Source organism: Eptatretus burgeri, unplaced genomic scaffold, assembly GCF_056783735.1.
Source record: "Eptatretus burgeri isolate ZD-2024b unplaced genomic scaffold, Ebu_testis_v1 Ebu_testis_scaffold_172, whole genome shotgun sequence".
NCBI lineage: Eukaryota > Metazoa > Chordata > Myxini > Myxiniformes > Myxinidae > Eptatretus > Eptatretus burgeri.
Genome location: NW_028222122.1, coordinates 60,001 through 71,553, shown reverse-complemented (window position 1 = coordinate 71,553; position 11,553 = coordinate 60,001). Strand labels below are relative to the sequence as shown.

The window sequence follows — 11,553 nt, the reverse complement described above, 5'->3', positions numbered from 1 at the left end:
AAGCAAACCAATCCTGTTCTCTTTTGGTCTCGACCCCTTCCCCTGTGGTGTTAAATTTGGAAATAAAAATTAGTTTTCATCATGTGATGTTTTCTCAAACCATGTAGATTTCAGCTTCTCACTGGCCAGGGGCTAGTTAAGGTGCAAGTCTATTAGTTGGGGCCTCCCGGCTCATCGAACCTGAAAAATAGAATTTGATAAATCAGCCAAGACTCTTTGGATTGAGAGGTTAATTTGTAATGACATAATTTAGGTATCGCTTACAGAACATAGAATTATGATTGAACTTTGTTTTCCATCAGCAGCTTTAGTCAGGTAGATCACTACTTGTCAAACACCTGAGATTGGAGAGGGGTGACACAACCAGGGCTCATTAAATCCCATCTGGCCCACAAAGCGAGGGGGAGGGGTACACAAGGCACACCACCTACTTCTGTTACAGGTACAGTGCAGTAGTGATGCATTATTGGGGTTCAGGTGAAAAGCTATGTGATTAAAAACTTGTCACTGTACAACAATCAACAATCCTGCTCATCAACTTTGTGGTTTTTATTTATTTCCTTTGACCTAACAGGAGCAGTCCAAGCCAGGTGGAGACTCTACCGAAAGCAAACTTCGGTAGCACCGCCGTAAAACCAGGTACACACTCCTCATGAGGTTTGGTTTGGTGGATTCATATCGAGACAGGTGGCTCTACGCTATAATAGGAATGGGGGAATAAGCTTAATATTACCCATTTGATGATTACACTAATTAAAATGGAAAAACATTAAATTATGATCAAATGAACATAATGATGAAAGAGAACCTTCATCTTGCAATTATCCCTGTTTACATATTATGTACAACAACATTGTTCACACACACTTATTGAGGTGGTACCTGTGTGCACTTATTCACTTGAATGTACTCAGTGGAAGATATATGATGCCTGTAAAGAGGAGATGATGAAGAACGAGAACAAGAAGGAACGAAGAGCGGCAAAAACCTCCACGCAGGGACAGTAAAAAGCTCAAATCGACGTCTGTCCAGGTGAACATGATTATGATGAAAAATATAGGTGTTATACATTGCAACGATCTTCAGCAGGTGCACACAAGTTGTCCAGATAATCGGCAATATTTTTTTTTGTTTTTCCATCAATCTCACCAGTCTGATGATATCATGAGTTGCAATGAGCAATGAAAGGTTAAGTGGAATGTGAATGGTCAAATTAGTCATGAAGTCACTTGTATTTATACCTCTTGTAAAAGACTTACAAATGGAACCCCATGTGTGGGACATGTCAAACAGCTTCCTTGTATTCAACTCCATTATATTATTTCGAAGTAATTCTCTTTGTGTAAAAATAATAATAATAACTACACACAGATGAGATTGATACCCCTCCAAGGGGAAAGACCCACGACTACATAGAATAGAAAATAATAAACACAAAAAATAATGGTAAGGAGAACCAACAGAGCACGCAGAAAAATTATACCAAGCTCAGCCACCTTGAAAAAATCAACACGGTGAGCTTTACAGCAGCAGTATTTCTCATTCATGAAAAAGTGACGAAAATGCAAAAGGAGGACGTAATAAGGAGGCAGAAAGGATTCAAAAGCTGTGAAAGAATAAGTGACACTAAAAGAAAATACCCCCATTGATATTTGATGAAGCAAAAATAAAAGAACAACTTACAAAAATGCCAAACTTTTAAAGTCCAGGCCCAGATGAAATTCCACATTTCTGGTGAAAGCAAATGGATGTTCTCCACCAATAACTTTGCTCAAGCATTCAACAAACTTATCCAAGTTTGGGATAAGGGAGTGTTACCCCACAGCAGACAACACATATCTCATGCCAAAATCTGGACAAACCCAACTACCTCATAAGTATAGACCAATTGCATGTCTACCATCAAAATACTAACTTCTGATGGGAATCATCACAGAAATGATGTACCACCACCGAGCACAACAAGGAGGCTTCGAGGCAAAACAGAAGGGATGTAAGAGAGGATGCTACTGGGACAATGCACTACAATGGATTGACTACTGAGAAACAAGGACATACTCACAAACTATAAAATGAAAAGAAACAAATTGTCCACAGCCTGGTTAGACTCAAAAAAAACTTTTATTATTGCTCCACATTCATGGATGATAAAATGCATGCAATTGTACAATATCAATTCTGAAATAATACAACTCATCGAGAAAGCAATGGAGCGCTGGAACACCACATTGATATAACATCACTTGGAAGGAAATCTCAAAATACCAGGAGTGAAAGAAGGAATTTATCAAGGGATCTTAGATGTCGATAGCATTTCACCCCTCCTGTTCTGCCTGTTGGTGGAACCACTGAGCAACTTCATGAATGAGCAAGGACATGGGTACACCTTCGCATCCAATGAGAGAACGTCCAAAGAGACACGGAAAGTGACACATCTACTACACACGGATGATCTAAAACTCTGCGCAGAATGACAAAAAAATGACAAAACAACTGAAATTAGTGAAGCGATACTCCACCAACATTCAACTGGAATTTGGCTTAGATAAGTATGCCATGTGCACATTTGTACGAGGTGGACCAGGGGGTTTCCAAACCCAGGGTCGTGACCCGAATTTGAAAAGCCCCCTTCAAAATCCTGAATTTTTTGGTTTTAGGGGTTTTTTTCATGTCGAAAGCGTTTACACTGACAATTTTTATCGTAAGTGCCACTTCCAAATAGGTACTGGTACCATTTGGGTCACGAGGCGAAAGTGATTTCAGATTTTGGGTCGTGGTCAAAAAACGTTTGGAAACCACTGAGGTAGACCAACAAAAACAGGCAACATAAAAATGGACCAAGATACAACAATACAGGAACTAAACAACAAAGTATCATAGAAATACCTCTGAGTAGAAGAGGGCCACCAAATATGTCACAAGCAAATTCACAAAACAATTGCCAAAGAATGCCGACGATGCTGATCCTGAAAACGTACCTTCCCAAGAAACAAAATCAAAGCCATCAACCAAATTGCAGGACCAGTGTTCCAATACAGCTGTGGAATAATAAATTGGCCACAAGTAAAACCAATAAGCTAGATATCAAAACGAGGAAACTTCTCACCATCCACAAAATGGTCTACAAAAATCAAGACATCCTGAGAATGCACCTGCCCAGACGAGAAGGAGGTCGTGGTCTGATGGAATTCAATCAAGTGCACTCCGTAAATGCTCTTATGGATAAAATCCGTAAGAGCACTCAGACAACAACAAATCTCAGTGTTACCAGAACTGCAAGATCCCGGCATGATGCTAATGAGAAAATGGAGAAGATGCTGACCACATGGACCAACTTCAGCATCAGCACCAACAGAACATGCGCTTGTCTGGAATGGTCATTCAAGAAAAGGCAAGGAGTTTGTATGGTGATCTAACAAAAGATACCAATGATCCAGTGCCTTTTGCTGCCAGACATGGGTGGTTCAAGCGCTTCAAGAGTCGCCATGCATTCCACAATCTCAAGTTGATTGGGGAAGCTGCTGCCGCCGAACAATTTCCAGATCTCTTCAAATTGGTGATTGCGGATAGAGATAAGACACCAAGCCAGGTGTTTAACTTCGATGAAACTGAACTTTATTGGAAACACATGCCCAGCTGCACTTTCATCTCCATCGAAGAAAAGACAGCATCTGGATTTAATGCTGCCAAGGACCACTTCACCTTGCTCTGGGGAGCCAATGCCTCAGGTGAATACAAATTAAAGTCATTCGTGGTCTGTCATGCAGGACAAAAAAGGGATGTGTGAAAACAAAACTCCCTGTTGTTTGGAGAGCAAATAAGACAGGCTGGATAACTTCAATGATCTTCAGCGAATATTTTTCAAGGGAGCTCCGCAAGGAATTGAGATCTTATTGTGAGGAGAGGATTCCCTTTAAAATTCGTGTTATTTTGGATGATGCTCCTGGCCATCTTCCAAACGTTATTGATATGAGCGGTAACATTCAGGTTCTGTTTCTTCCTCCTAACACCACATTGCTCATCCAGCCAATGGGCCAAGAGGTCATAGCAACTTTTAAGGCCGATTACCTCTGTCAAACCTTCTCCAGACTTATCAGGGAATGTGATGCAGATGATGGAGCTCAGCATCACGACATTCTGGCGCCAGTTTAACATCAAGATGGCGATTGATATCACCGGCTATGCCTGGGATGAAGTCACATGTCTGTGCATTAATGGAGTGTGGATAAAACTCTGGCCTGAGGCAATGATTGAGTTCAGAGGTTTCACGGAGGTTTAAGTCAGCGAAGCAAGGTGACAGATTGTGGGCATGGTCCTGCAAGTGGGATTTGAGGAGGTCGACAAAGATGATGTTGAGGATTTCCTTCTCACACAGGGAGGAGCGGAGCAATGAAGATTTTCTGGCTCTGGAGGAGGAGCGCATCAGAGAGGAATCAGAATCAAGTCCCGAGGAGGTTTTGCCTGTTAAAACCCTCACGATGAAGGTCATAGCTAAAGGTTTCAATTTGGTCGATGAAGCCATGGCCATCTTTGATGAACACGATCAAAATTGCATGAGAAGTTTCAAGGTGCGGAGGGAGATGGAGAATGTCCTGAAATGTCCAAGGAGGTCTACAAATAGAAAATGAAGGCTGCCACTCAAGTCTCCATTATGAAGTTCTTCAAAAAACTCCCAAACGAATTGGCCTCCATTTCAGCTTCTGAGCCTTCAACCTCAACTGGACAGCTTGCCATACCTGAATAGGCCTGCCACAAGCAATATGTACTGTATCTAACCCCAATCATGACAACACTTCTTAAAAAGTAATTCATTTTAATGTTTTTGTTTGTTATGTGTTTTATTTATGCATTGTTGACTGCTTTTTTAATGTTTGTTTGTTTTTTGGAGGTCTTCAACCGAAAAGGTTGAAATCTTCCCCGTTTGGAACATAACCCAGATTTTTATATGTTAAATATTACCCCAAAACACATTTTTGGAAAACTCGGTGTTTCGTGGGAACGCACTGCCCGTGTTACATGAGAGTCTCCTGAAAATTGAACAAATAGGTTCAAATGGAGCATCTCGCCACCATTAGAGCATTTAAATTGTATTAGAGGTGGCACTAAATGCGAATTGTTGTTGCCATCTTGCCGGCTCGATGACGGAAGACTCGGACAGGGTTTTTGGTACGACTTGGGCGGGGTTTGAACTGCCGAACTCCCATATTCGGAGCGGATGCTCTAACCATTACATCATGGATTCTGGTGTAAAGTTTAAAAAACATTTCTTGCCGTCCCACCTTGGGACAACCGACTCATTCTTATGTAACTCATTCTGTCAGGCTTATTGTACATAGACTCTCACTGGCATCGCATAAGAAGTCGTGATTCATCATTCAGGAAAAAAATATCTATTAAGTTAATGTTGTATGCACCACAGTAACTGATCACATGCATGGCCTATTACTCCTAGTTGAAGAGCGACGACCTCAGCAATATAGGAAAAGCAGCGAAGATCATAGAAAGAGTGGTGAACATGAACGCCGACAAAGAGATTGCTCAAGGTGAGATTTACCTGGAATTAAAGTCGTTAAAAATACAGTTTAGAGAGCGTAAAATACATAAAATTGATCATGTTATCATTCACAATATGAATTGAGAATGTGTTTGAGGAGAGTTATAAAATTACATCACGTGGACAATCGGTGTGATGTGCACGGTGCTTTTTTACCTGTGGCAGCATAGATGATGCAAAAATGAAACCCATGTTACTCCCAATGGAGGAAATTTGTCTTGGGGGAGAGAGAGAGAGAGAGGACAAATCAATCGGTAGGACGTACAAATGGATAGACAAAAGGGAGACAAGGACAACGACAGTGTAAGATATTGCTACAGTCACCACTCTGTACCGGTTGCCCAGTTTGAATCCGGTGAGTCATGTCAAAATGACCACGACTGTCACCCATCTCAAAGACTGGTTGTCGGATATGCGTCTGCCGACTGCATTTCTGTACAGATTGGAGACCGTGAAGTGGGTGAGGGCCACGCCGATCGGCGAACACGTGACTGATCTTAATCTTCGGCCAGTAACCGAAGTCATGTGGCGTGATTGTCTGGTGGTATGGAGACTGCACAACCAATCCACCTTTAACTGGATTTATAAGGCCACCAGATGAAGCCACTACGACAACCAAAATTCATCCAGAGAACAGGTCACATCTATATTTACACTCGGAGCAACCCGGCGTTGCCCGTGGGGGTTGCAGGGGTGGGGGAGGAGGGGTTGCCCTGCACTGCTTGACTGGATGAGCTTTTCCAGGTGGACGTTTCTGCAGTGAAAGATTCACAAACAAATGCAAAAAACACAAACTAGAAGGGCAATCGGTGGAGCGCGTACCTCCGCCAAGATGATTACTTTACATTTTGTATCTCACTGATGGCTATGATCTGGATTCGGACCGGAACTAAAATTTAATCGCCTTGTCCGTCACCTCGCCAACTCATCCATCAAGTTTCGTACGAATCTGTCCACAAATCTTCTGAAATATCGTGCCATATATCGTTTTATCCCTATCACTCAATGGTGAAAAATCACTTTAAAAATTCTCAGATCCAAATCCAGATTCGGATCTTCACCAAAATCGGATCATTTCGTCGGTCACATACCCAAGCTCTCCACCAAATTTCGTCCGAATCCGTTCACAACTTTTTGAGATATTTTGTCCACAAACAAACAAACAGACAGACAGACTGGGGTGAAAACATAACCTCCATTCCACTTTCAGTGAGTTTCGGTGAGAGCAAGTGGGCCAGAACCTCGAATGCAGGGTTGTTTTTCCCCCATGCAACACCTGTAGAGGGGAGGTTGTTTTTTGCACGAATGACCTAATCCTGGATATCCCCAGCACTTGTGCAAGGAGATTGCCCCAACCATTTTTTCTAATGAGTTTCAGAACTACTTAATCATACATAGAGAATTACCTTGGTGCGGGGGACAGGGAGGGGAACTTTGGGGGGGATTTTTTTTAATTTTGTGCCCTTGACTTGAAGCAGGGTAACCCCAGCACTGCTGTAAAGAGATTGGGGTTCGATTGGGGGGAGGTAGTTGGCTTAAATCTTTGCCCCAACTCTGATGTTGCAACACCCAAAATCTGGGGCCTCTCGGTGCTACGGTTTGGCCTTGAAAGAATAAGGTACAAACAAACGTGCAAACAAACACTTGAAAATATTTATGTAGATTGTAGATGACATGGGGAGGGAAGATGAGTCAAGGTAGAGCACGTACGTACAGGCAGTATTCACAAGCAGATACAGCAATAATTCTCCACACGCTCACGAAACCACGTTGGCTTCATCGCAAAACTTAACCACTCACATCACAGCTTTTAATTCAGAGATAGTAGACAAGATGGAACCTTCTCCCAAGTGATGTCTGTGTGGAAATGTTTCCTTGGGTCTTGGTAGGCACTACACCTACCTGGTTTTGTCTCCCCCCTTATCCAGAACACTGGCTGCGCAGTGAGGTTCGTGTTGTACATTAACTTTGGGGAGCCACCTCCACAAGAGGATGCATAAAGAAACCATCCAGATCATCCAGCGAGTGACCCATGCCTTTTTATTTGGCTCTGCTTGTCTCCCCCCATCCCCCCTCCTTCTCGCACGCTCATTGGCTCATCGCGTGGCCTTCCCCCGGCACTTCTTGGCACTTCTAGCTGTTGCCGGTTGCTTCTTGCAGCTTCTGGTTTCGTCCTGCAGCTTCTGGTTTCTGGTGGGCGAGAGTTGAAACGGCGTGGACATCAAATACCGTGTTCAAAAACCGATCATGAAAAGAGGAAAGCACATTGAGACAGATTACAAAGGGAATGATTTAAAGTATTGGTTTGGGAGGAATGCTGGAAGAATTATACATTATGTAATGGAGACCTTTAACCCTGTCTCGACATACCCTGACACGTTATGAGCCTTGTGTACAAATAACCTATGCTTTCTGCTCAACATTTACGAATGAAATAACTATTCTATGTTATTCCCTTTAACCCCCATCGCAATATCGCATTCATGCAACAGCAATAATGGGATCTAAATTTGATTGTTTAATCGTGTTAGAGATTCCAAGTATCTAATATTAAACATTATTTTATTTACAGATTACAGGTACTTTGAAGATGCATCAGATGAATTTCGAGGCACAACAGGTACTCTTCTACCTCTGTGGCTTTTCTGCAATGAGAAAACTAAAAAGATGGCTGTCACTGCACTTTGCTGGTATGTTGAAGCATGCATACACACGCACACACACACACACACACACACACACACACACACACACACACACACACACACACACACACACACACACACACACACACACACACACACACACACACACACACACACACACACACACACACACTTATGTCTATTTTGTTACCTGTCTTGTGCTTCCTTCCCCGACTGGCACGTGTTTCGACACCACTCTTACCACTCTTCTCTACCCCCTCTGGCATCGTATTTAATCTGCCAAGGAGCCCGCATTATGAGGACCTCATTGTGGTTGGATATAGCTCATGTAAGTTGGACATCACCTTCTTTGAAATGACTATTTCACCGATACAATACTTGCATTACAACATTCCATTGTTTGTATTTTTTTTGTTTCACTTAATAAATGATGGGGTTATGGAATGTACATGTGACACAGGTGGATTTGGGGGGAGACCATGGGGGAGAGGGAGGGGGCAATTCCCCCCCCATCCCCCCAAAAGGGATGGGTTTTTTTCAGTAGTTTACAATTAAAACAACAAAACATTACATTATATGCACCTGCAAATCCTAACGTAAGTGGTAAAGTGAAACAGAATCTAACTGCGCTGATTTCTGTCTCACAGTCACAGAGATATTACGGTATTTACAGAGTGGGATGTGACTGGCTGCATCCTTTTTCAAATTACATGAACAGTGAGCACAAGTACATGGCATGAGAGTGAATGGGACTGAACACTAATATCAAACTTGAGCTTTAACAGTTTTAGCTGAGAATAATGATTTGCTGGACCTCTCTCAAGAAAAGCTAAAATGGACATTCGGAAGTTTTTTTTGTGTGAAAGTGACTGTTGAAGCACTGGCGGATGATTCATAGCAGGAAACTAGAGAGTTCAAATAACACCTGACTTGAGAAAAAGGACACGCGAAGGGTCTTTTCAACTCTTGCTTTGCGTTTCCATGCACAATCCACAGGGTGGCCTGAAAGTCACGTTACCCCTGCTAAATTACCTCCTTCCTTTTCCTCGTACCTCTCTCCCTTTCCTTCTGCTCTCTCTCTCTCTCTCTCTCTCTCCCACTATGGTATGCGGATCTAACGACTCCATACATCGCTTTGTGGGGCTTCATCAAGGAGAACGTGTCGACAAACTGGGATAGGACGATTGAAGAATTGCGTGCTGACTTGTGGCCTCTTTCGCACAGATTACTCGACAAATGCTCCGCAAGATGTCTCAGAGCACTTGGAGACAAATTCAGTGGTGCAAGGAGAATGATGGAGTGCATACAGATACGATGGTTGATTAATTAATGAAGGAACTGCACAATGAATCCTGAATGTTGAAATCGTTTAAAAATGAATGCTTTCATGGAGAAGGGTAAAGCGACTCCCTCCCAACTCCCAGTCTGCATCCCTTCCAACTCCAAGTCCGCATCCCTCCCATCTCCCAGTCCGCATCCCTCCCAACTCCCAGTCCGCTTCCCTCCCAACTCCCAGTCCGCTTCCCTCCCAACTCCCAGTCCGCATCCCTCCCAACTCCAAGTCCGCATCCCTCCCAACTCTGTATATTTCATACGAGCCGTGATTTTCATATGAATCTCGGTACTCCACCGCCCTGAGAGCGCAAGTAGCAAATTTTATTGTTTGGGATGCCATAAAATGGCGTAATATTTTGTCAAAGTACTGCTTACCTGGGGGGTTCCTGGAGGTGCCAACAAGGCAATTGTGTTCTCCAGTTTTTGGAATGATTTTCAATTTTTTTTGACTGCCACACAGGTAGACACAGGAAAACAGTTAACTTAATCCTGTGTGCGCATGCACATTCGGGACGAAATTCCGTGCAATCAACCGAATTCAGAACCAAAGGACTGCTAAAATGCAGGTTTGTGTTCCGATTCACATGTTCTCCAATAAATAAAAAAATGACCGTTTTTACAGCCATTTTTCCCTGCTGTGCAGGGGTTGGCTTTTTCTTGAGGAAATGTTTTATGGCCGGATGCCCTTCCTGATGCCAACCCTGGTCACCTCTTACGACACACAGGGATATGGTACACCTATTCTAACCGGGGCATACACCGGGACCAGTACACTGGTACTCATTTCGCCGACCTTGGAAGGATGACAGGCTGAGTCAACCCCCTGGTGTTAATTCAGCAGCCAACCAAGCTGTTAGGGTTAGGCTTGAACTCAGGACCCTAGGATCCCAAGCCACCACCCTAACCACGAAGCCAACACCAGGTTTTCACATGTTCTCCAATGATCAAAATATAAAATTCAATTCAAATGAAGTTGTTCCTTGATTGGAGATTGATGTCGATAAACAGATGGACAGACGGACGGAGTGAACCAATTGCTTAACCCCGCTTTAAGCTTCGAGTGCGAGGTCGTAACAACTGCTCCAGGTAGGACTGCCGCTTACCTCTGCTCTTGACGCCGTACCATCGCAAGTACAGCAAGACGATCACGAATCTTTGGATGTAGCGAGTCAGGGTTCTCTCAGCACACAAACAACTGAAGATGATTATAGAAGCGTAAATCTTCCAACAATCTCAGAGAAAACCATTGAACCTCATCAACCACATCCGACTGATTTTCCAAAGATAATATTTGGGAAAAACAGTCGTTTTTTTTTTTTGTTTTTTTTACAACAACAAATTCCCCTGGGTTGAATATTCTGTTCAACAACATCCTTGCGTTGAATATTTACTTCTGCCACCAAACATGGACGGAGGTAATTTATTCAGCCCTGTTTGTCTGTTTATTGATGTAAGTATATTGATGACTTCCGTCCTCTGTTTGTGTGTTTGTGTGTTTGTTTGTAGGCACGATAACTCGAGAACGGAAGAAGCTACCAATATCGAATTATACCACGTGATTCAAGAGGGTGATGGCTAGCGCTGATTAGATTTTGGTCAAAATCGGTCAAAGGACAAGGTCGCAGTGAGGTCAAACATTCGATTTTTGATGGTTTGGTACAGAATCATCGTAAAAACTTCTGGTTTGCGTCGCTACCTTCTCTGGAGACAGCTTTTATTAGACAAGGTCAGAGGTCAAGTTGACGATTTTGTAAGTACCAGTCTATGACTGCTTGTTTGTTTATTTGTGAGCAGGAGGTCTCAAAAGGTTATGGACATATTCTGCCGACATTTGGTGGACAGGTGAGATGTTTGACGGGGACAAATTGATTGGATTTTGATGAAGATCCGGATCCATATCCGGATACTGGAATTTTTGAGTGATTCTTCACCATTCAGAGGTATGGCCAAAAATGATATGCAGTACTGTATAGCACAATATCTCAACACGTTGTGTAT

General features: G+C 42.9%; 1 pseudogene across 1 annotated transcript in view; it reads left to right on the top strand.

The window, feature by feature from the left end:
• Positions 1–914: 914 nt before the first annotated feature.
• The window catches only part of LOC147007434 (dynein axonemal intermediate chain 1-like), a 39,439-nt pseudogene continuing 28,800 nt past the window's right edge, over positions 915–11,553 (top strand). Inside the window, exons 1-4 of the transcript XR_015054193.1 lie at positions 915–1,032; positions 5,453–5,543; positions 8,127–8,244; positions 8,505–8,548. The product of XR_015054193.1 is annotated as a dynein axonemal intermediate chain 1-like (transcript). The remainder of the gene's footprint in view (positions 1,033–5,452; positions 5,544–8,126; positions 8,245–8,504; positions 8,549–11,553) is intronic.